Source organism: Pagrus pagrus, assembly GCF_965226575.1.
Source record: "Pagrus pagrus genome assembly, chromosome: 20".
Taxonomy (NCBI): Eukaryota; Metazoa; Chordata; class Actinopteri; order Spariformes; family Sparidae; genus Pagrus; species Pagrus pagrus.
In genome coordinates, this window is record NC_140207.1 from 2,416,384 (window position 1) to 2,443,404 (window position 27,021).

Consider the following 27,021-nt stretch of genomic DNA (forward strand, 5'->3'; position numbering starts at 1 on the left):
CACTGTTTTGCTGTGAAGCTCCAGAAATGTTTTGTGGACTACGAGACTTCACCTGACTTTCCATCAGCGTGGAGGGAGGAGATGATGACTGGATTTACATTTTTGGGTGAACTGTTCCTTTAAGCAGTCATGGATGACAAGTGTAGCTCAGAGCTTCTGTGATTCATGTGTAAGCTAACCGTAACTGAGGTGCATATTCTGGATGCATTGAATGTTTAACGGCCGAATATTGGTCAGAAAATGCTCATTTTGTGATGAGGCAAAATTCAGATTATTAAATGGAACATGCTGTTTACATAACCTATAATAACATTATATATGTGGAATAATTGTGGGATATTACTGTTGAATATTAAAACAGCTGAGTGCAGAAACTCTTTGTGATACCTTCCAGGCTACAAAAATCTGCACAGCAACAAACCGATAAAACATGAGACCAGTGCTGACTGGATCAGAGGACGACTAATTAATCAGGTCTTTAAACACATCATTAGTGTAGTGGCCTGAATAACAGCTGAGTCCTGGCTGCCCCTCGTGTTCGCAGTCTCACCCAGAATCAACAGCACACGAGGCTCTCAAGGGACAAACGGCTTTGGTAAAAATCTGTCTCTTTTTGAAGCTAAATTGGGAGACACAGTTTTCATGGGTGGTAAAAAACAAACCAAACTGAGGTCTGCCTCGTTGACCAGACGCTCCCTCGCTCCTCTCTCTCTCTCATGTTGTTAATGAACTCTGAAACACAAAGCTTTTCCTGGGAGAAATCCCTGTGATCTCGTCCTGATGTGAACCAGGTTCACCGCCAGCATCAGCTCAGCAGAAGAAACCCACTTCTCGCCGCTGAAATACTGTACTACACAATCTAAATTCAGCAGCAATCAAACATGAATCTCCCCACCAGTCCTCCTCTGGACCTCCCTCGCACCCTCCTCCTACTACCCTCCTCTTCCTCCATCGCCAGGTCAAGCTTGAAAAGGGCTGAGTAATACAATAAACATGTGTGGGCTGCTGAATGTCACACCATTTTAAAAGAGAGGCGATGTGTGTGTGCGTGTTAATTAAAGCGGAGCAAATGAGGAGAGAGAATGTGGCGCGTTAACGCAGCGGAATAATACGATCACTCGGTCAGGTAAACAGAGGAGGGCGAGAGAGGAAGGTGGACAGGCAGGACATAGAGACAACAGTGGAGGAGAAGAAGAAGAAGAAGAAGAAGAAGAAGAAGAAGGAGAAGAAGAAGAAGAAGAGATTTTCAATATGTCAGTAAATGCCCCATGTTTGAATTATGAAGTGTCCTAATGAGAGCACAGAAGTTGTCGGGGACATTAAACGTCCTTGTAGGTTGAAAGATGAACACACTACCTTGGCATCGTCTGCTGAGGGTCACTGGGTCATCAGGACACACACGGGTTGGGCATCTGTACACACACACACTCACTCACAAACACAAACACACACACACCACACACACAGAAACATCCAAGGATTTATGATACACAAACAATGAGGTGCTACGTTTGTTGCTCGACAATAAAACCAGATGATTTAATTTAATTTTATGCAGCAGAACCAGAGATATCACCTTTTCAATTCAACATCCTCATCTTCCTTTGCAAAAACTTGGAGCCTACATTACCCACAAAGCAACTAAGCCACTGAGTGACATCACTGGAGGCAGTTTATCAGATTACATGCAGCTTCCTCTGCAGCCACAAAAGGCTTAAGATGTGCAGTTGTAATCCCACACAATTTACCCTTGAACAATGAAGACTACAACTCCCATGATCCCGCGCTGCGTCACAATGTCACCCTTTAACACTTGTGTGTCTGTTGCCTTTAGATCAATAACTGAATAGTCTGAAAATAAAAAACAGTCACTCACACTGATGGTTGCAGGAGAGGCTCCTCTTCAAACGGACGATGTCATCGACACCGGAGGGCTCGATGATGAAGAGTTTGTGTGTGTGTGCATGTGTGTGTGTGTGTGTGTGTGTGTGTGTGTGTGTGTGTGTGTGTGTGTGTGATTGTGCTCACTGACCAAAGTGCACCCTTCACTTCCTCTCACATGCATGCTTCACTTTGCGCACACACACACACTCTCGAATACAAACAATAGAAAAAACAGACATAATTTTTGTGTGTGTGTGTGTGTGTGTGTGTGTGTGTGTGTGTGTGTGTGAGTGTGTGTGTGTGTGTACATACAATACTGATCTGCTCCTGAGTCCTTCTGAGTCTTTGCATCTCTGGCGTGTCGGACACGATGCTGAACCCTCGACCTTTACTCTCCTCGAAGTCCTTCTTGTACTTCACCTGCAGGGCGAGAAGGGAAGAAACACTTGACATTAAAGGAGTATTCCCCCTCAAAATCATCCATTAGTGATGCGCTCCGACTGACATAAATATTTCACTGTTGACGTGCTGCAATATTTACTGAAATGTAGAAAATCTCATCCCACGTCCATCGAATGGTTTTAAACTTTTGGTTTCAGAGCGTCTAAATAAAAGAGAGCTTCTTCCAGAGCGGCCATTTTGATTTAAATATGACAAAGATGCAGAGAAGATAACAAACACAGCTCCTCCACCCACAGAATAAGGAAATAGACCAGAAATCGCTGCAGCTCCAACACAAGAAGAGGTCAGAGGCCGCAGCCATGAACAAGTGAGCTGGATAACTCAGTTACAAAAGCTAGAGCTCACATCCCGGATGATGATGGCACAGGAGAGGATGTGAAGGTGGATTTTACCTGTGAATGCGCCCACACAGCAGAAATAATTACAGCACTCAGCATCACACAGTGTGAAAAGATCCTTAAATATACTATAATTTATCCTCATACATGTTGAACAGTCTGTGCAGGAAATGAAAGGAGAGTGTAAGAACACGATCTCTGCCAAAGTGACTCATGAATCACTTCTACATCAACATCAGCTCGTTTAAAGACTTTAAACGCAGGTAAACTCGCTAAAAACCAGTTGCCAGGAGACGAGTTTGGCTTTCTGTTCTGTTCTCTGGAGCAGGGTTTGAGTTATGTGGGAGCCAAAATGGCCATCAGCCATGATTGTAATGAGTATTATTCATGTTAATGATTATTTTCCTTTTTCAAAGAACATTTTTTCATAAAGAACCGCCTAAACATTAAGCTGCTGAATGTGGGACCGACACACAAGAGCAGGATGTATGGAAGTCCACTCAGGTCAGGAAACAATCTGAGACTTTGTAATCCCTTCATTTTGACTTTTTGTCTCATATTTAGGACTTTAACTCATAATCATGACTTTTTATCTCATATTTCTGACTATAATTTCATTATTACAACTTTTTAATGTATTATTTCATGATCATGACCACAGAAACCTATAACTGAAGGAGCTAAGGAGTGAGACAACTCTGTGAAGAGCTGCACATGTGCAGTACCATTCAGGTAGTGACATGGAGGCCACTGACAACATTACAGTGTTTACCTTTTACTATCTTTTACTTTAGTCTCTGTTTGAATCTCAGCCCAGACTGAACGATGTTCTGACCTGATTTTATTCGCCAGCCTTAACTTCAACACGTCATAGCATCACACAGCGTGTCCACTCCGGTGTCATGTTTACGTCACACAGCCAATCAAAGCTGGTGCTGATAAACAGCCGGACTACTGCAGAGTCTTTTCATGGGACTTACTGACAATAACAGAAATACTGAGCATCATCAGCCATTCAAAGTGGGCCAGTGGGGAAAACAAACACTCGATACCCAACATTAAATAAACTGAATCAGTTAAAGGAGCTTCGGGTTGTGTTGCTCTCTGGATGGTCCAAACGACCGTCAGCACAGAACCAGGAAAACAAAGAAATCCAAACAGCAGCAGAGTGAGTGATTTCCAGCCCCCATCGGAGCAGCAGGTGGTCACTTCTCACTGTGGAGCTGCTGCACTCCAGCTCGACCTTCACAGCAAACACTGCAGCTCATTTAGCCATAAAGTCATCCTGCCGGTGTCTATCAGTCGTTGGTAACAGCCCATTAGCCCTCAGAACTGAGTTACATAAGGCAGTAAACTGCAGAAATATGACTCACACAGTTAGGGTGTGTGTGTGTGTGTGTGTGTGTGTGTGTGTGTGTGTGTGTGTGTGTGTGTGTGTGTGTGTGTGTGTTCTGGTATTCTGCTCTCACAGTGATTGTCCCTGTTCTCAATGCAAAGCAGATTAAATCCCCATTCATCAGTCGTAGGCTCCCTGCAGAGCTAATATGACAAGCTAACGAGCCAAACCACACACACACACACACACACACACACACACACACACACACACACACACACACACACACACACACACACACACACACAGTAAAGCACCTGATGCCACAGACACACTTACTGTACATCTTTGAGGGCATAAATAACAGGTAAATTGCAGCTAACACCCGTATCTTTATTTAGCCTCGCTAGAAGTAGTTCACCTCTCATTAGCAGATAGTTCGCCACCTCTGAAGAAAACACCTGGAAGAAAAAGGACCGCCTCTAACTGATCAGGCTTTCACAGTCAGTTGCATTAAACTCTAGTTATCACTTAAAGGAGCAGTTCACTCAAAAGTGAAACGTCATCATCTCCTCCATGCTGATGTAAGTAGCTGGAGACTTGATTTCAAATGTGAAAAAACAACCAAAAATACATCAAGTGGCTCCATACAGCTCGTCTGCTGTTATCCAACGCCTTTTCAAATCCATTTGGGATCTTTAACGTAACTTTGTCTGAAGAAAACAGCCAAAAACAACAACTTAAATGTCTCCAGACAGCTTGTCCGGATAATTCGTGGTATCTGGAAGCCCTGAGGTCCCAAATGATTTTTTAAAAGATGTTATTCACACCCTTTTTTAAGATGAGATTTTCACTGTAGCTGCTAAGCTAAAAGCATTAGCGTGCACCGACTGAAGTCGTCTTTTCAAATCAGTTTGGGATCTCGGGGCTTCTGGGGACTTGAATTACACCAGACCGAGCCTTTTTACATTTTTGGGGTTGTTTTTTAAATCAAGTCTCCAGCTGCTTCAGCTGTTTAGCAGAATGCTGCAACTCTGTTTTACTGTGAAGCTCCAGAAATGTTTTGAGGACTACGAGACTTCAAAATAAAGTCTCTATGACCGACACGATCTCCCTCTGGAGATTTGACTTCCTGTCAGCAGCTGCTGTGGCGGTGAGACAGACGCCACCAGACATCTTCAGGTCATGTGATCACGTCACATCCACTCCTCTGTGCCATTAAACACAACTAGGTCAGTGCTGAACATATGGGGGTTTTCCCACTGTGCGTATGTACGCTCACACTGCACGGTGTCAGCGTCTATTATAATCAGGATGTGGAGCGGGACTTGAAAGCTTCAGTGCTAATGTGAAGTGATTTCAACATCACCTCCAGGGACGTCAGACACAAGGGGTGGAAAAGGTAAAATGAAAGAGGAAAGATCTCCTGGGAAACGAGGAGATGAACAGGGAGGAGGAGAAACTGCACAGAAACACATCCGGACTTCTGTGAAGTTTTGCACCACAGAGGAGACGAGAAAATTGATTTTTGGATTTCATGGAGAGAGTTGCAAAACTGAGTTCAGTCTAAATTAAAGTAATTAATGTGAGTCCTCAGCACTTCTCAGATATAGAGATTTGAAATTTCAAGAACTTGAACAAGAAAAGAAAGAACGAAAGAAGGAAAGGAAGAAATAAATATATAAAAAATATAGTAAGAAAGAATGTACCAACAAAAGAAAGAAAGAAAGAAAGAAAGAAAGAAAGAAAGAAAGAAATATATAAAGAGAAAGTATGAAAGGAAAGAAAGAAAAAAGGAAGAGAGGAGACGAGGTAGATGAGGACAGAATAAATTAATGTGTAAATCTGCGGTCTGTAAATGACAAACTGGTAATAAATAGATTTTTATGAGGGCAGAGCAGCACACACACACACACACACACACACACACACACACACACACACACACACACACACACACACACACACACACACACACACACACACACACACACATTGCATGACACACAGTCCGTCCCCTTCTGCTGACTGCTGAGTGGACATCTGTCCTTTTGTACTGCAGTCCATGCACACGCACACGCACACACACACACACACACACACACACACACACACACACAGGGTGAGGACATATGGCACAGACTATAGCTGGTTTATTCTCATACGTGACTCATCTCGCCTTCAGGAAGCTGAAGAAGCTTCTACCGACACACCTGAGCGTTTGTTTTCATCTCCCCGTGGTGCCAGAGGGGTGGAGACACGGGAGCTGTCAGTCAGACAGATACTGTGAACTGAGTCTGAAGATCTGAATGTGAAGCGTTGAATGTGTCTGTCAGATATCTTTGTCTCCCAGATGCACCTCAGCGGTCCTGGTTGTTTCCCGTCTCTGCTGACGAGAGTAATCATCAGCGTTCTTCACCCGACGGCTGAAGAGGATCCGAGCAAACAGGGAGATCTGCTGGACGTCAGCAGGTTTCCATCCAAATTTACCACAAATTACGACAGAATTTCCAGAAAATTGGCAAAAGAAAATGCGAATTTATGTTTGTTTCCAACCACAAGTGTCGCGCAACTGTTAGACGTTTAAAGCGTGGAGAAAAACTGGAAGCAATGGATGGAAATCATGACGAACACATGACGTTTGTGTCATGTATTCACACGAGGACGGCGACAGTCCCCTCATCGCTCCACACGCGGTCACATGTAGCGCTTCATTTCGTCACCAAGTCTGTTCATGTTTGTGTTGTAAGTGGTACCTGGCTCTGCAGCTCGCTCTGCTGCCTCAGTCTCAGGTTCTCTGGCGTGTCGGCCACGATGGTGAACGACGTCTTGGGGTAATGTCTGAAAACAGAAAGAGCAGAGGCGGGTTTCAAATATGACTTTCATCAACACAGAGACAGAAAGAGGAAGAGGAGGCTGATCACGATATGATTGAGTTTTGGAAAATATTTCAAAGAATCCACCATCAAACAGTTGGAGAAATTGATTTTCTTTTTGATGGACAAAGCGATTAATCTGATTTGATGTCCAGCCTGTCAGCACCGAGTGGACCAGACTTGAATTACTTCTACTGTACATTAAGTCGTCTAAACGAGCTCTTCTTCCTCGTCCTTGTTTTCAGTTGGTAAACAAGAAAACTGCATCACAAGCCAACATTTGAGGAGTGTACTACACAACAAGATTAGTGGGTTAGCGAGGCATGTTGAGCCTAAAGCCAGAAGAACGAGCACAGAGACAGTCAGAGGTGACTAAAGGTCGTCTTCTTCACTTTACTGGCACACGGCCCCAAACTACAGCTGGTCAGCCAGCTTCGCCTTCATTTTGGGAAAGCTAGGTTTGAGGGTTTTCAGATTTATGCCCTTAAATGTCCTTTTAGTCTTGATTGGGGGCACCCCGACAGCCCACACTTTCAGTTTCATGATGTTCAAGGTGACATTAACACTCGCATTGCTTGTGGCTGTTTATCAAGCGAGTCTTTTGAGATTAAATGAAACAAATACAAGATAAACGACAAAAGGAAAAGTTTCGTTTCAAGTTTGAAACAAAGGATTGTTGTGAACAGGAGTGACAGCACTCAGGACATGTTCACTGTGTAATAAGTCATTTCTTATAACAGTAAAGGCTGCAGCTGGAAAAATGTCAGAGCCCTTTCCATAATGAGAACAACCTTAATGAGTTAATGACCCACCGAGGCGTTGACATTAGCAGGAACAATGAGCCATTGAGGGAACCATGAAGGAATATATGTCTCTTTATCTCACTTGACCTTTTGGTCCGTTACTACTCTGTATCTAAAAACAGTCTCAGTGAGTTTAGATTTAAAGCTTTAGTCTGCAGGAACATAAAGCTTGAAGGACAAAAGAGCTACTCACAGATCTATGAGAGCTAACGAAGGTCAGCAGTGTTTATCAAGTCTCCAAAAACAGACCGCTCTCGTACAGGTAACACCTTCAAACAGATTGTTGCTTTGGTCGCACATGCACCCAAAAATCTGTTTTACTAACAGTAGAAGGTAAATGTGTGACAAACAGCATCATATGGAGGCACAGCAGTGCTGCAGAGAGGCACATCTTGTTCTGCAGATGTAACAAAACATTTGTCTGGACTCAAACAAAGTTCAAACATCATCATCATTTGTTTTGTTTTGTTTGATAAAAATGATAATAAATGTAATAAATGTCTGTGATGTAGATTTCAGACTAAAGGTGCAATATGTGAGAACTGGCCTGGTAGATGCTGTTATTGTTAGCCCAGTTAGCCGTGCAGCTAGCAGTCGGGACTGGGAGGAGCGGTATTATGAAAAAGGACAGGCTGGGGTTAGCTGGTTAGCATGCTAACTTCAGTAGATATCTGCAACATAGACGTCTTTGATAATGTTGTTTTTTTTTTTTTAAGTTTTAAACTACATTTCTTACGTATTGCACTTTTAAGAAGTGCACCTGAATGCACCATGAAGTCCGTCTGAGTGTGTCAAACTCCGGCACAGACAGACAACAACCTATAGACACAACACAGCAGAGCAAACAGAAATTCGGCCACATTGTCACTTGTTTCTGACTCAGTTATTTTCTTTATGCACTTGATTGTGATTGTTGCTGTCGCCTTCAGTCACCTTGAAAAACTCCCTTACAAAACGGTGACATCACCCCCGATGGCTCACTCGTGGAGCTGCCTCAGTGACTGTCATGTACAGCGGGAGGACAAAACACAAAGACAACACTGACAACGATATTCAACGGTGAAGAAGGTGATCACAGACAAAGGACGCGAGACAAACTGAAACAAAAACTAAAAGTAAGTGAACAACAACACAAATCACTGCTTTAAAGTTAAATCAACACCGCTCAGAAAATATCCTCACCGGAATAATAACCTTGATTCTGTGACGATAATATTCATTATTGATGAACGTGTTGATTATTCTCTCAATTAATCACTGGAACAAAAAACAGGCAATTTACAATAACATGAACAGAAAAGGACATTAAATCCATAATCACAATCATGTGGATGACAACTAATCGTCTTTGACTGTGACAGCTTCAGTGACCATTTGTAGCTGCTGGTGTGTGTGTGTGTGTGTGTGTGCGTGTGTGTGTGTGTGTGTGTGTGTGTGTGTGTGTGTGTGTGTGTGTGTGTGTGTGAATCACCGATGCCAGCAGCATACTCAGCAGCCCAGTTTGACCACTCCACTGAACTGTCCTTCACTCCTCTCCTCCTCCCACTTCCTCTCTTCCTTCCTCCCACTCTCGTTCTCACATCTCATCTCTCTCCCACACACACTGTACCGTATCTCTCACGTCTATATGCAGTCAGATGATTTCCTCCCGCTCGGCCCACTCAGGATGGACACGCTCTAAAAATGTTGCAGGTATATTTGAAACCACGCAACCAAACCGAAGCTTGTTCTGCTCCACTGAACAGTCATGACGATGATGTAAAGACGTCCGGTGGAGAGAAACTTTAGTTACATCAGCGTTATGATGGTAAAATTTTACTCCATGCAGCAAAAACTACCGGGTGGATTTGAACCCTGAGCCTCGACCTCAGCAGGCTGCAGCAGGCGTGCACTTTACCAGGAGAGCTACTGATCAGCTTTATTAAGCACCATGTTTTGGTCATGACCAAAGCTCTTCACAGCTGCAGTGTCTCCGGGCTCGTTAGAGAGGACAGGCCCGTCTGATCTACCTACAAGCTCGGAGACACTGCAGCCGTGTCAGCCAGAGCGGTCGGCGCCACCACAGGGGCACTGGGCCAAACCGACCGCGAGAAAAAACACAAGCACAACCCATTAACACCAGAGTGAGAGAGTAAGTGCTGACGGAAAATAAATTGTGAATACAGACGGACAGGTCAGCTCGCCGGTGTGGCAGTATTTTATCTATTTGATTTTATTTGTGCGTTTTTGATTGTTGTGTTATGTAATTATAACCTGTGTGCCTTGATAAAGTGGTTAACTTCAAAATAAAGAGGTCAGATTCGAGCTGTTTTCGCCTGGTCTTTAAAAATTATAAAAGAAATAGGACAGACTTACAGATAGACTTTTCAGACATATCACCCAGGCCTAGCTTAAACAGAAATGTGCTAATGAAATCAAGAGGAATTAAGCAGCAGATCTCAGCATCACATATCTTTGAGGATAAGGCTGTTTTAATAATGAGTCACATATATTAAAAAATAAATCTATGAATCTAACTCGTGAATGTAATAACAACTCAACTCATTCGTTACAGCGCGCTGACAAAGTGATATTCTGCCCGTGTTTTGCACATGAGCATTTCATATCCAGGAATTCATGTCGTACAACTCTTTTTTGACCCAGTCTTGTTTACGCAGCGAGCGTCGCTCGCAGCAGCGAGCTCTGGGGCTTCAGCTGGCAATCTCTAAAAACTGTTGGCGAGCTGAAAATGAGAGCAGAGACTCCTCTAGTGTGAACTTTCTATTACAGACCTAAAGGAGCTGTGAGCTGTCCTGTCGTCCACTACTGTAACACTGTACACCTCTGATGTCACCCTCTGACCCCTGTTTGATCCTCACACACACACACACACACACACACACACACACACACACACACACGTCCTCGTGGGTGAATCACCTGTTACCTGACACCACACCGACTGTTCTTACGTGTAATTTCATCCTCCGAGTTATAAATAACTCTCCTGAAGTTAAATTTAGTCAAACAGCATCATTATATTGTTGCTGGAGATGTTTTGTTTCCGTCTCGGCATTTTCCCTTAAAAGTCATAATCATGGTAATAATTACGGGTCACACTCAGTCTGCTGTGGTCTCCACATGTCTCTGTCCTTGAACCGATCATTAGCGGGAGAAGATAAACAGTCATCATCGTCTGTACTCGACTGTCTGTCTCACAGTGTGTTTGTCTCCAGCTGAAGATATAATGAGTCAATTATTGTTAGAAAACCCGACAGAGCAGCAAACAGGAGTTACCTTAAATCTTTAACCGTCACAGCTTCTGTCTGTCGCTACACTACAAGATCTTTATCATACCACAGCAACATGTTCAGTGTCTTATTCTTCTTCCTGTTCGGCAGCAGCACGGAGCAAAGTTTATATCAGTGGATCCTGTTTTGTTTAGTTTAGTTTAGTTTAGTTTTGACTTGCAAACGAGGACTCGCTTGTATGAGTGTGACATTATACCAACACAGGCAGGCAGGAAGAGGGCTGAATAAAATACATTAACAGGCAGGTCTGTAAAAGCTTGTTCAAGGAAGAACCGCAACACTTTTGTTGGACCATCGAGGACAAAAGAGACATTAAAGCAACGTTTTTTTTGCAATTTGGCACCCCTCACTGTGGTAAACACAAATCCCAAGTCTGTCACAGGTTGTCAGACCTAATGGAGGTGCTGAAGACAAACACAACTCACGACGTCACACACGATGTTGTGTGTTGAAGGTAAATAAAGTCAAATAATGTTGCTCTAAAGGTGAACAGTTCAGAAGGAAACTCCACAAATACAAAGATTACAAAAATGAAACTACAATTTTAACATTAAAGTGAGAAATTTATATAAAGTCAGGCTCAGTCATCATCTCCTCCTGATGATATAAAGTCAGGCTCAGCCATCGTCTCCTGATGATATAAAGTCAGGCTCAGCCATCGTCTCCTCCTGATGATATAAAGTCAGGCTCAGCCATCGTCTCCTCCTGATGATATAAAGTCAGGCTCAGCCATCGTCTCCTCCTGATGATATAAAGTCAGGCTCAGTCATCGTCTCCTCCTGATGATATAAAGTCAGGCTCAGTCATCGTCTCCTCCTGATGATATAAAGTCAGGTGAAGTCTCGTAGTCCACAGAACATTTCTGGAGATTCACAACTGAAGCAGCTGGAGACTTGATTTAAAATGTCTTCATACAGCTCGTCTGCTGTGATCCAAGTCTGCAGAAGCCCAAAATGATTTGAAAAGACGTTGTATTTATGGCTCATAAAATAATGTCTTTTCAAATCATTCTTAGACGATCATTTCAGACTCTCATTAACGCTGCTACGCTGTTTTGCTGTGAAGCTCCAGAAATGTTTTGTAGACTACGAAACTTGAATTTACATTTTGGGGTTCACCAGCAGCACCGTCCAGCTCAAAGCGACCCAGCGGGTCTGTGACTGGGTCGACCTCCTTTGTTTATATCAAGTCTCAAGTCTTTCAATAAATCTTATTTAACAACGATGAATGTGACTCCTCTAGCTTCTGTCTGCGTTCTCTGTTTTTGTTTTGGTTCTGGGCATCTCGCTCTTATTCTCTGTCCCTGAGACACCGTCACAGAAAGACTTCCTGTCGAGACTTAGTTAGCCTGTCAGCGAGCACGACAGGAAAACACAGCCAGAGGCCACTTTGAGTCTGTGTGTGAAAACTCTGGCATTTTTTTTCCAGCCAACAGCCTCTTTGTTTCACTTCTGTTACTCATAGTTTTAGTCTTACATAAACACACACACACACACACACACACACACACACACGCACACACACACGAACGCATTTCGTCCTTAAGTTTCACTTCACCTGTTCCCGTCGCTACTGGCAACCATGGATGCTTTGTTCGTTCGGTGCAACCCAATCCTTTGAGACAAAGAGCTGCTCTGTGGGATATTTTACTAACACACACACAGACACACACACATGCACACTCACACAAACAGCTAGCCAAGGTAACTCTGTGCTGGCTGGACAAGCAGCTCGGGACAATAACTCGGTCTGTGTGGAGTCTTTAACAGCCAGCTGACGTCCAGACGCCTGCAGGAGACGAACAGGCCCGGCCGCTCGCTTCTTTACATAATCTGGGTTTTTATCGGCCAGCGACTGAATCAGAGACTGAAGGACAAATTCCTGCTCAAACCACTGAAACCACAGTCTTCACCGGTGCACTTACACAAAGATGGAGGACTAGAAAGAGTTTCATTTGGTCACCTGTTGCTCTAACTTCCAGGAGAGAGTCAGAGAGAGAGGAAGGAAAACATGACATGAACAAACCTTTAAAACATTACGTCCAACAACATTTGTCCCAGAGAAACGTCAGATAGACTTTCACCAGCAGCGGGTACTGATTAAAAAAGAAGACAACTATGGTGACCCCATGCAACTTCACGCCATCACACTACGTATTTTGTTATTACTGTTTTGATTGAAGAGACCCCTGGTGGCAGAAATTACATATAGTACATGTATGTACATAAATACATAAACTGACACCATCCACGTATAGATTGGTTTCTTATGACCCTCGCTTTCACACTGAAATTCGGTCTGCCGCCAGGCCTGACTGTTCACGGAAAATGAAGGTGGAATTGCAGCACAGAGGAAGCAGGTTTGCCATAAGGTCGCAAAAACAGGAAGAGGTATTGTTTTCCCTGGTCAATCTCACCAGGTGCCGCTGGAACAAGTGAAACAACTGAAGAGAAGGAAGCCCGATGATGGAGGAGGCAAAGATGGTGAAGAGGGAGAGTGACAGAAATCGAGGTTCACTGGATGGAGACGCCACTCGGCACGGAGATCAGAGTTTCTAGCTCCATCTTGCATTCTTACAGTTGTTGTTTGCTCTGAACAGAAGCCAGGCTGCTAGCTGTAGCCAGGCTGCTAGCTGTAGCCAGGCTGCTAGCTGTAGCCATGTTGCTGACGCTGTACTTGCAATAGCGGCCCCAACAGTAAAACATACAGGGAAACACGAGGAGGACGAACTAGAAAAGTTGTCTGTTTCTGCTTCAATTAAGCTTAATTTTCTAAAGAAGCTCCCAGTTCTTTCTGAGCTACGTCACCCAGAGACGAGTTCATGGAGAGAAAACCAACAGGACGAGATTACAGGTGACCTCTGGGAAATGTAGCAGCCAAGACAGAAGCTCAAGTAAAAACGTAAATGATCCCACAACCTCAAAATGAAATCCAGAGCTGAAGGCACCGTCGAGCTTCTGATCTCCGTCTGATGAAATCACAGAGATCATAATTCTGTGAACGAACTAAACTTCTTAATTAACCCTTTGAGTGGATTTGTACTGAACCTAAATGAGCTGCAACCTCGATAATGAACGAGGAGGTGGAAACACTGAATGAGTTTATGTAACATAAGAGTTTCACTTTGTGTGTGTGTCTCTCTCACACACACACACACACACACACACACACACACACACACACACACACACACACACACACACACACACACACACACACACACACACACACACACACACAGATACTCAACAACACACACCTTCCAGAATAAAAACTGATTACACACACTGCTCAACAAACACCAAGATGTTTCATACCTCACTCATCTATGACATGGGCCAAATATAACCTGCTGCAAAAAAACAGGAACAAGCCCACACACACACACACACATACATACATACACACACACACACACACACACACACACACACACACACACACACACACAGTGTCCTTTAAACTGATTCCAATAATACCCTCAGACACATCCTGCCTTTCTCTTACTGCTTGGTTAAGAGACCAGATTTTACAATACACCAGCGTGTGTGCGTGTGTGTGTGCGCGCGCGTTTGTGTGTGAGTGGGTGTGTTGTGGATACGGATTTAGATGTACCATTGTCTATAATGTTGCCGTGACATTTGCCAAACGACGACAGTCTCCTCGCTCTCAGCAGCAGTGACGCACACGAGTCTAACGTAGCATTCAGATGCAGAGTCAGTGTGTGTGTTTGTGTGTCTGTTTGTGTATGTGTGTGTGTATGTGTGTATGTGTGTGTGGGCCAAAGAAAAGCAGCCTCATCTGTGTAGGTTTAAATTCAAAGAGTGCAACATCCATGGCTGACAGTCATCGTCCACTGAGCTCTGTACCATCGTGACAAAACCAAAGTTTGTAAACTCCTTCATGCTACACAGTCCGCCTCCACCACACAGCTTGATCCAAGATGTTGTGGTGGCGACAGGTCTCTGTAAAGATGTGGAGGAGATAGGTCTCTGTAAAGATGTGGTGGCGACAGGTCTCTGTAAAGATGTGGAGGAGACAGGTCTCTGTAAAGATGTGGTGGAGACAGGTCTCTGTAAAGATGTGGAGGAGACAGGTCTCTGTAAAGATGTGGTGGAGACAGGTCTCTGTAAAGATGTGGAGGAGACAGGTCTCTATAAAGATGTGGTGGAGACAGGTCTCTGTAAAGATGTGGAGGAGACAGGTCTCTGTAACGATGTGGAGGAGACAGGTCTCTGTAAAGATGTGGAGGAGACAGGTCTCTGTAAAGATGTGGTGGAGACAGGTCTCTGTAAAGATGTGGAGGAGACATGTCTCTGTAAAGATGTGGTGGAGACAGGTCTCTGTAAAGATGTGGAGGAGACAGGTCTCTATAAAGATGTGGTGGAGACAGGTCTCTGTAAAGATGTGGAGGAGACAGGTCTCTGTAAAGATGTGGTGGAGCCACAGTCTTTGATTTCATGTTGTTTAGCGAGTGCGATATATCCACTTAATTTTCCTGCGACTGGACATTAGACAGGAGCAGCTTTAAATCCAAGCTACATTAGCACGGCTCTTATCTCGACTCTCATCATCCCAAGGAGGTCCGGCTGGTTTGTTTGGATGGTGGAAAGATGCCGTTGGCAAAAACCTGTACTTTCCTCATCCTGATGAATGTTTTTCTGTTGTAGCTAATAGTTGTTTCAGCTGGAAAATATCAGTTAATAAACAAAAATGCAATTATGCTATTAGCCACCGAATGACTTTGCAGAAATGCTGGGAAGAAAACATCCTTCAAGCTTTCTATGATGGCAACAGCAGGTAGAGCAGGAGGCATGGCGGTTATCATGGCTGTCACTGTAGCTAACACCAGGCTGGCTACATGATGGGGGACGAGCCAGAGACACCCCAGTCCTCCTCGCTGTCAACAACAACAACAACAACACCAGAAGCAGCACATGGACACGAGGACGAGGCCTCGTGTTCGGCTGCAGGAACACAGGAGATGTTCCTCTACAAAGTGACATGAAGCAACATGGCTGCTCTTTTGGTGAATCACCGTGAGCGAGACAGATGAAGAGGAGGAAGAGAGGGCAGGGACGACAGCTGAATGTGTGTATGAGTGTGTTTTTCTGTGCATGCATGCGTGTGTGTGTGTGTGTGTGTGTGTGTGTTCTTGCTGGTCAGTCTGGCTGCTCTCCATCTTCCTGCTTAGGTGTTGATGAAACTCTCAGTGTGGGCTCAGGACAGACTTGGCTCCTGTAAACCCTCCTGACAGTTCAGCAGCACAACACACAAATATCAGATCCAGGGAACACACTGAATCTAACGCACACTGTATTATTGTCAGCACAATGAAGCATGAACAGGGTGTTTTGTTTTCATGTATGCTAAAACACATGAGAATATGCACAAACAGTATATTTCAATGTATATTTTTATAGCTGCAAGGTCATTATTTCACTCTTTAAGGATCAATAAGAGTGGCATCCCATAATTCCCAAGGCCCTGTTGCATCCATCCTGAGTGATCTGATCACAGGTGGGCAGCTCAAAGCACAGGTGTGAATACCACCAAGAAGAAGAAGGAGAAGATCAGTCAGGATGGATCACACCCTGTCTGATCTGCAGGCGCTTCACTGAAATGTAAATGAAAGGTCTGTTTCAACTTCAACTGATCTGTTTCGATTCTCACTGATGACGTTCACCTTTAGGTCTGAAGACACTAAGTTTAAGTTTTAAGACACAAAATATTCACTGACTATTTCAGTAAGATGGAGAGCAGAGAGGATGTTTGGCAGACATTTCTATTCAAACTCTCTGACCTGTTCAACCCTGCAGACTATCACCTGGTAGCATTATCCAAAACCTCCAGGACTTTATTTTAAATGCATAAAACAACTTCCCACCTGACTCTTCATTTACTGTCATAACTGACAGAGAAAAGCAGCAAATCCTCACATCTAATGAGTGAACCGATTTACTGATAATCAATCCTTCAGCGCTTCAATCACGTCAGCACAGATATAAAACAAGCAGTGATTTGTGCCTCAGTCAGGTGTTTAACAGACTGACACAGCCGAGGAACACTCTGATCAGTGCAGTCCACCAGGCTGTGAGTCTGCTCTGCAACCAGTGGCCTAGTTTGACATTAGACACACTGCTGCATCTATACACCCCCGGGCACGGACTAACGCAGCGTATGAGAGTGTGTGTCGCAGCGGGGCAGTGCATCTGTTTGCATGCCACATCACCACAGCCACCAGGATCGATCAAAACCACCTTCATCACACCAAACGCTGCTGCTGCTGCTGTATTACTTTAAATATGGTGCAATATTGCTGTTTCTCTGCTCAGTGTCAGGTGCAATATCAGCTTTTATTACGTCTCAATATCGTTTTATATGCCAACTTTTCTTTTCTGGTTTTTATTACATATCTCATTTTATTTTTTTTGTTTTATTGGGATTAATAAAGTCTCATCTCATCTCATCTGATCTGTGTGTGACCAACTTCACTCACTTCACCAAAATATGTAAATCCATCAACACCATGCTGATGGAAAGTACGGCTGAACTGTGTAACAGATTTAAAACATGTGATGAAGCGTCACCATGTTGATATACCATCAATATATTAACAGATCTATATTCTAATGAGGAGACAACAAGCTATACGAAGCCGTTTTATGTTTTCTTTGTTGTTGTTGGACGACGAAACTTCACCTCCATCAGCATGGGGCGAGGAGATAATGACTGGATTTAATTATTGGGTGAACTGTTCCTTTAAAGCCTGAAGTCCTGCGCCGACTCGTGTTTAATTACTTCACCTTCATCGGTACATTTAATGCTTATACCCACCTCTCGCTCCCTTCTGTTGGTGGCAGCTTCTGATAAAAGGCCGTGACTAATGAGGAGAGTTAATTCAGGCCGTGCTTATTTAAGTAAGAGATATTATCACCCGGAGGATTTAATAGCCGCCTGCCGGCCTGATCGGCGGCTGCGATAGGAAGATTCAGAGGAGAAAAGCTGCGACTTCGAGACAGAGAGAACGAGGAGGAGATGATGGGAGGAAAATCTGACACAAATATGATTATAAGCACTGTGAAGAAGTCGAGAAGTGACCTCTGTGTTCACCAAAGCAACGACGCTGCAAACACCGCTGCTAAACTCACACCTCAGTGGACCGGACACCGAGGCTACGTCAGCAGAGAGCTTTACATCTTTATCAAGGAGCTGACAGCAGACTGGGGTGTCCTTTACACTTCATCTTCATCAGGGAGGAGAGGAGGAGGAGGAGAGGAGGAGAGGAGAGGAGAAAAAGGAAAGGAAAAGGAAGGAGATGGGGAGAAGAGGAAGGAAAGAAGAGGACAAAATGGTAAGGAAAAGAAACAAAAGGATAACACAAAAAGAGAAGGAGGAGAGGACAACAAGGAGACAAGAGAAAATGAAAATTAATGAAAGGTTAGGAGAAGACAAGGGAGGAGAGAGAAGAGAGGAAAGAAGGAAATAGGAAAGCAGAAAAAGGGGTAGGGAAAGGAAGGATGTGAGAGGAGAAGGGGAAAGGGGGGATGAAGGACAGTATGAAGGAAAGGAAAGGAAAGGAAAGGAAAGGAAAGGAAAGGAAAGGAAAGGAAAGGAAAAAACAGAAAGAAGGGATGGGGAAAAGCTGAGGAAAACAGGGAGGAAGGAATAGAAATGAAGGAAAGGTCAGACGAGGACAAGGGAGGAGAGGAGAGAGGAAAGAAGGAAATAGGAAAGGAAAGGAAAGGAAAGGAAAGAAGTGAAGGAGAGGAAAAGGGAGAAAAGGGGGTGAAAAAGTAAGGATTTGAGAGGAGAAGGAGAAATGGAGGGATGAAGGACAGTATGAAAGGAAAGGAAAGAAGGGATGGGGAAAAGCTGAGGAAAAACAGGGAGAGGAAGGAATAGAAATGAAGGAAAGGTCAGGCGAGGACAAGGGAGGAGAGGAGAGAAGAGGAAAAAGAAAAGGAACAAGAAGGAGATGTGAAGAGAGAGGAGGGAACAGACAGAATGGGAGAAGAAAGGTGAGGAGAGGAGGAGAAAAGAGGAAAGGAAAGGAAATTAAAGCATAAGAAAGGAGACAAGACAAACAGGAGAGGAGAGCAAAGGAAGAAAAGAAAATGGAGGGACGATAAAGAAAGCAGAGTTGTAGAAACAGGAGGAAAGAGGTAGAAATGAACACAAAGTAAGTTGAGCTGGGCCTCTCTCCTCATCACGACGGAGCATCACATGAGGAAACACCACCGTGGAGCTGAAGTGGACTGAACAGAGCGCTGTCTCATCTCTGGGCTGTTCATAGAGACACAGTCCTCCTAGCACCACGACACTGTCTCCAGTGATCTCTGCTCACTGTCCTCCGTCTTTCTCTTCACTCATTCATGCGTAACGCTCTCAGCCAGCCTTCAATAGAGCCGTTTCTCATCCCTCCGTCCTCTCTTCCTCTCTCTCATGGTGATGACTGAGCCTCACAGTCCCTCTGCGCCTCTCACATCCTCCACGTCTATTTATTTACTTTTTAAAACTGTGTCGAGCTCGGTCTTTGTTCGGTATCTGTCGCTGCCGTTCCCCTCCTCGTCCCCATTCAGCAGATTCCCGGCTCCAGCCATGAAAGATTAGAAGGAGGGTTACATAAGTTTTCCCGTCGTCGTATCTCCCAGCAGCGCTCACCATCTTTGTTTCTCACAGTCGGATTTATTCTCAGTCTCCCCTCTCGCCTTTCAGTTGCTCTTTTCTTTGTCTCCCTCTCTGTCATTTGTTTCGTGGTGTTACAGCAGGTTGAACAGCGACTTCTCCGCTCGGGCTTAATTCACTGATGCTTTTGTTGTCAGGAAAATGCCCTCAGTCGCTCTTTTAAACCGCTTGTAATCAGCGAGACTTGTATGTGAATCCTGTCAATGTAAAAGGAGGTGACGGAGCACAAATTGAGTCTCAGAGGGTTTCTTGGAGTGAGCGGCACATCCAGGAGAAACTGGACTCAGCAGCAGCAGATCTTCAGAAGACTGTTCAAATCTGTACGTGTCATTGACGTTTCTATAAAACATCGTACCATGTCATCATACATGTCTTTCATGTCAGGAGGTGGAAGCGATAGTGGCGAGAAGGATGCCAAGCCAGAGACCACTGCTCGAGACTGTGCTCCAACAGTTGCAAGTATGAAACCTCAGCACATTTTCCGGCCGTGTTTGTGGCGACAGAACCAGGTTCTTATAAGACAAAACACGAAGCTTTCCAAACTCTAACCAGGTAGTCATGTGCCAGATCATAACGCCCACTGTGTCGCAAGATGAAACAGAATATTCACCATAAAGTTTCAACATATTGATGGTTTGCAGAAATGTACAGTGGCAACTTTTATTCTGGCGAGGAGATTTTTTCCATGTCGTCAGAAGTCATGATCACGGCGTGCTCCACCAAATATCGACTGGACTTTGTGGACTTTAAAGCGTCCTGTAGCTGCCAACACAGCAAACATCAAGAGCAGAGCAGTGGAGCTTTGTCACAGATCTGAAGGAGATCACTCATCTTCCACCAGCTCCCTCAGCGCTGAGATGCATTAAACGTAAATGATATCGTGTCGTACAGCTGCTGCAGGATCTGTCTCCCTCCCTGCTTGTCTCCAGTCTCAGTGAGACAATAAAGACAGAACTGAACAGAGATGTTTCTCTCTGTTGCTGCTGAGGAGCTCAGTAAGACAGCAGTAATCTGGGTTATGTGGGCAGCGGCGTTACATAATCACACAGTCTTTATCACAACAATCTGAGCTGATATTAACGTTCACACCACGTGTTAAACCACGTTAACACGTCGACTTACGCTCAGAGCGAGAGAACGGGACAGGAGCAGGGACCTCTGTAAGACTTCAGCCACATCAGGCGCATGGCTTCGTACGAGCAGCTGGTGAGCAGCGTTACATAAGCAGCTTTGATTATTACTAATTAGCATAAAGGGTAACTTGATTAAGCAGAAATATCTCACACAGGATGTCGCCTGCTATGAGCGTCGTCATCAGACTGTTTCTGTTCTGCTGCGAGCCGGAGCTGCTCGTGTTTTAGAGCTCAAACTACAAGCGAGCATCACTGGATGATTTTGCATTTGCTTCTCGTGAAAAAGTAATCTATTACTGACAAGAAGAGTCTCTGAGAAGATGTCCAAGATTTGGTATTTCATGTTTTTAACCTCCACCAAGGAAGCTCCAGTATGTTTTCACCCGTGTCTGTCGGTTCACACAAAAACTACTGAACAGATTTCCATGAGTCTCGGAGTAGTCCTCCTCTAGGACAGTAAACTGAATATCTTTAGGTTATGATGCTATCTTGGGTAGGAGTAAACAATATATCAGCTCTTCATCCACCACTGCAGATGAAAACCTAACTGACGCGGTTCAGGAATAAATGCTCACAGACGAGGTAATGTTTTAAAGTTTTATTCTCTGACTCTCTCCTGGTAGTTATAGCGACAGGCGACCAAATGAAACTCACCGTTACCTTGAGGAAACTTTTAGATTTCTCTGGTTTGAACAGATTAATCTACCGGATATTCAGCAGTTTCAAATTATCGGTATCACTGATTTTTCCCTCAGACTGTCGATAAAATAAACTAATTTAAAAATGTCCTACTCTGCCTACAAAAATATCTGATTGGTAACACGTCAAAGTAACTAAAAACTGAGTTTATCAAATTAATGTAGTAGAGAGGAAGTATAAAGTAGCAGAAAATGGAAATACTCAAGTACCTGAAAAACGTACTGAAGAGCAGTACTTGAGTAAGTTGTACTTTATTTGTCTCCTTGATTTCTAATAGTCCGTATCGACCCTGAATAAGCCTCGTCAGTCGACCTCTAATCTTGGGCTTTGGGAAACACTGGTCGCCATAGACAGATTAAATGAAAACAGAAATTAGCTGCAGCCCTGTTGAACAACTCAAACACAACAGATACATAGAGTAGATGTTCACAGAGGTCTCGTCTCGCTCCACAGTGAAGAATGTCTCAGCAGTTAATAAAACAGCTCAGGGGTCAGAAGGTACCCGGGGTCACAGAGGGCAGTCATACACCACAGATTAAATCTAATCCCATGACCTGTCATAGGAATCCATACGTATGTCTACACGTGTGTTTCTTTGTTGTTTCTGCGTCTTCAACTTAAGGAAATCGCGCCTGCTTCCCATCCTCGCTTCAGTGCAACCTGTTGTTTGTGACGACTCCCTTCCTGGTTGTAATAGTCCTTTAATAAAGTCAGTTCGAGTGTGCTGAGCCTCATGTGCTGCTGTAATCCTTCTCCCCCACTCGTCGCCCTCCTTTGGGTCAGCCTCCCCGTCCTGAGGATCTTAAGAATCACGGGACCACGGTCACAAAATCACAGTTCAACCTGGGTGATTTTCATTTTCAAATTCTTCTTCTTCTAGTATTTCACAACGCGCAGGATAAGTGTCTGGAAGTGCAGCTGCAGGGCTGGCCGGAAAGAAAGCTAGGTGTGTCGTGTTTGAAGCGTTGTTGTTGTTTTATTTCTTTGGTTATGTGCATTGAGGCGAGAGCAGAAGGGAAAAGGAGAGTGTCCCGCCGCCGTCAACAGTCGTCATCTGCAGGAAGGCTTCACATCCACTGGATATCACCATCTTGAACTTTGCACTCTTACAGCTCAAAATGCCACAAGAGTAGTTTCAGTGTAAGAATAAAAACATGCACGTTGTGGGAAAATCCTGCAGATGGAAAGAGAAACTTATGCAGAACATTTAGTTTAATCTATTGAACTACGGCTGCATGAAGTAAAGAGGGTCTGGTGCAGATCCAGACCTTCTGGAGGAATAAACACCTGGAGTCTCATCAGATCTCATCAACCTGCAGTGAAGGTAGACTTGTTTCTTCTGCCGGATCGTTGCTGCTCATTTCTTTTATATTTGAGCCAAACAGGACTCAATACTGCCACTGACCCACGAGGCTACGATGCAAATATCTCTGTGGGTTGGACTAGTTTGTCAGAGGTCAAATGTTCCTTTGACTCTGCTTCTTGTTTTCAAAATAACACAGCTGAACAGCAGCAACTACAATAAGACCAGGAAGTGCAGATTCTGCTAATTTTGTGGATCCAGTCGGATGTTTTACAGTCCAAGAACCTCGAGAACGAACCGAAGCCGCGACAGAAGAAATGAAAGCAACACAGGGCCGAACTGAGAACTGTTACTGTTGTCATGACAGTGCCGACCGCAGCCACGGCTCAACAACGGAGACGGATCAGACGCAGGACACAATGAGCCAAGAAAAACAACAGCTCACACCAGTTATGTCGCACTGAAAACAAGGAGCCTCGCAGAGACGCTCTTTAATTACAGGACGCTGAGCGCTACATGTAGCACTGAGGTACAAAAGCAAGAGATGAGTAAGAAATCCCTGCAGGAAGTCTGCAGCTGTGTTCTGCACAGTAAACAAACCTGTCGCACTAACTTTACATACGGACAATCAGACGAGAGAGAGTCAGCAGTGAAACACAGTGAAAGACCTCTGCTGGAAAAGTATGTTCCACCTTTAATGGACGCTGACGTTTGTTTTCTGCCCAAAAAATAACTGAACACATTAATAAAATATAATTTTTTATTTACAAGATCCTCGTGTTGTGTCTATATTCTGCATTTTGAGGATTTCTGCGGGTTCACTGAGCGTTTTCTCTTTTTCAGTCACATTCACACCTGGAAGCTGCTGAGCAGTTTCACTGGAGCAGTCGGGGTTAAGGGGCTTGCTCAAGGGCACCTCAGCGGTGGTAATGAGGGAGAAGCAAGTGCTACCTTTCACTTCCCCCACTCAGACTTTTCCTGCCGGTCTCAGGGATTTGAATCCGCAGCCCTCCGGTCACAAGCTCGCTTCTCTAACCGTTATTTATTCAGGGACGAATATCGCAAACAGAGTAACTTCTCATCCAGAACGTGGGGGACAAAGTTCAGAAACCAGACATCAGACCTGACAGTCAGACTTTCAGTTGTGTTTTTACAGCGGCCGTGTTAAGTGGAATAAATAACCCTGCAGGTCCTCATTGAGCTGCTGTGACATTCTTCACCTGAGAGCTAACGCTCAGTAAAAACACACTCTGAAGCCATTAGCTCGTCTGCGAGGGACAGCGAGGAGGGCTGACCCGAATTAACCTACAGAAAAACTTCACCATGTGATCTGTTGCTTATTTTCATATCTATATCCAACAAGTGCAGCACGTTATAAAGGAAATAAGATCAGCGATGTCCACACAGGATTTAACGCTCTAACAGAAGTTTCAGCTGCAGCCGTCAGGATCGAAACGCTGTTTGTTTGCAGGAGGGAGAGGGAGGTCTGACAGGAAACAAAGACGGTGTGTTCAACGAGCCGAGAGGAAACGCCTTTTTAACCTCACAGAGTCAAAGGTCACTTTAACCTCTCTGCCATTAAGTCCACTGTTGTGAGTGTGTCTACCTGCATGTGTGTGAGTGTGAGTGTGTGTGTTTGTAGAGCCAATGACAGGAGGGCGAGGTGGACACAAGAGTGTGTCTGTTCTCCTCACCGCTGGCTGCGACTCAAAAGATCTTTATCTGCGACACAACGACAAGAAATAACAAACCAACTGTTCCATTCACAACAAGTATTTATTATCTTTTTAAATTGAAGGAACAGTTCACGCAAAGATGTAAACTCAGTCATCATCTCGTCCCTCCACGCTGATGGAAAGTCAGGTGACGTCTCGTAGTCCACAAAACATTTCTGGAGCTTCACAGTAAAACAGAGTTGCAGCGTTCTGCTGAACAACTGAAGCAGCTGAGCTTGTTTCAGTCTCCAGAAGCCCTTTGATCAGAAATTGATTTGACAAGACGTTGTTGACATCCTTGTTCAAGTGAAATCTTTACCGTAGCTACTAGAGGTGAGGAAACTGCTCGATTAAGAGATGCATCGCAATGCAGACGTGGAAGATTCTGCATCGATCAGCTGGACAATAAGTTACGTTGCAGCATTGTTCCCATGCTTTGAATCGTGGGCGGACGTTAGGCTGACGGTACGTATGTAGGAGGCATGTCGATCATCTGTGAGTGATCTCGAGGCACATGTCAGATTTTATGAACTTGCTGGGAAGCACGAACTGGACGAGACTTCAGCCTCACAACAATTACTAATCACGTTAGCCATTTTCACTTGAAGCTAACACCTGTAGCCATAAATAATAGCTGTTAATGTACAGCAAGCCCAGCTAATCAGCCAAGATCTGAGGAGGCGCTGTCAACTCTGCCGTCTGACTCTGAGAGAGATGTGATCTTAAAGCTGCCATGTGAAAACAACATACAGATTACAACAGACGTGTCAGGCACTGCAGGTGGATACACGTTCTGCTGTTGTCAAGTCTGTAGGCTGCTGTAGTCTGATCACTGGACAGACTTTCTGAACAACAGGGGGATTTAAATGATAAGTTGCCATGTGCAGTGATACAGATCAGTGAGGAGGATGTACACTGAGATGCGTCGTTTTGCATACGAACCGCTGACAGCTGACTCTTAATCGCATCGTGAAGATTCACACCTCGAGCTAAGCTGCTAAACTCAAAGCGTTAGCACGCACCCTATCTGACGCTGGCAACACATCCTCATCTTCATCTTCATCTTCATCTTCACTGCGCGCTCGCAACATTGTTTAGCAGACGCTGTTTTACTGTCGACTACAATTGAGTTTATATTTTTGGGTGAACTTAAAATAAGTGATGAAGTCGTCACAATTATAGGCTTCAGCTCTGAGACCATTAACATTATAAACAACCATCAGCGACAAGGTCAAAGGTCACAGCCACAGCCTTTCCTTTCTGCAGCCACAAGATACTAGCAGCAACGTTTCCAGCACACGCTGTGATTTACTCCCAACATCCATCAAGCGCAGATCCAAGTTTCAACTCCGTCCACATTCCTAATCTAGCTGGTGTCCGTGAAGGTCCGTCCACGACGACTACAGCTTCTGTCGGGGCTATAAATGGTTGTGTTGTGTATCATGGCGAACAGATAATAACAAGCAGAGCATGTTAGCAGCGCAGAGTCGGGGCTGTAAACAGAAGCAGCAGCGGGGAGCGAAGCAGGGCTGGGCTCGCAACCGAAACCACCGAGAACAACCGCGGACCGTAACCATCGCTGCTATAAAAACCTGGAAGGGTCGCCTCAGATACGAACAGATGCACATAATGACACAGCAGCTACAGCCAGAGGACGGTGTTTACACCCGGAGAGAGGTCGCACACAGGAAAATAACACTTGAACTCACAGTCTGAAGAGTGCAGGCGAACAATATGTTAATTATAAGTGCATTATAATGAGAGTTATATACAGTACGTGACATGAGAACACTGAGAGAGAGCAGGACTCACGCGTTGCAGTAGGGTTTCTTGTCGTAGCCCTTGTAGTTCTTCATGTTCAGGGTCATCTTACAAACCTCGCAGTGGAAACATCCTTTATGCCAGTTCTGGAGACAACACACACACACACACACACACACACACACACACACACGTACCAGATAGTTTGAATCATTGATAATTTTGACATTAGAGTTGCAACAGTGAGTATTTCTCTGACTTCTCCTCCCTACAGCTGAACACGAACATCTGAAGTTTTCTACACAGTCATATCACGTTCAGATTACAGGGCTAGAAGATGAGGTCGTTCCAACTACGCAAGAAGACAGAGACAGTGTTTCAACATTTGTCAGTGTGAAGCAACTGGACATTTTATAAGGAGACACTCAGGCGACTCCGGCTGCTATTGGTGATAAAAAAAGAAGATTTTACAAGATCTTTTCTGAACCTGAAACAAGTTTCAACACATCCGTGGTTTGCAGAAACGTACGGTTAATCTGGCGATTGCATTGTAGAGGTGAGAAGTAATGAAGTACAAATACTTCATCCCTGTACTTCAGTAGATGTTTCTGGTATCTGTACTTTGAACACAAACATCTGAACTTTCTCCTCCTCACATTTTCAAAACAGGCTCGTTACTTCACTTTGATGCATTTGAGCTGAATTATGGATTATTGTTATTTGGCGTCATCGC

The 27,021-nt window shown here is 44.4% G+C and overlaps 1 protein-coding gene across 2 annotated transcripts in view; it reads right to left on the reverse strand.

The window, feature by feature from the left end:
- LOC311249173 (uncharacterized protein) overlaps positions 1–27,021 on the reverse strand; it is a 76,438-nt gene that overhangs the window by 45,915 nt on the left and 3,502 nt on the right. For both annotated transcript variants that reach the window (XM_084339996.1, XM_084339995.1), the window contains exons 2-4: positions 26,340–26,434; positions 6,777–6,861; positions 1,357–2,304 (exon numbers count right to left, since the gene is read on the reverse strand). The gene's annotated coding sequence lies outside the window, so the exon portion shown is untranslated. The remainder of the gene's footprint in view (positions 1–1,356; positions 2,305–6,776; positions 6,862–26,339; positions 26,435–27,021) is intronic.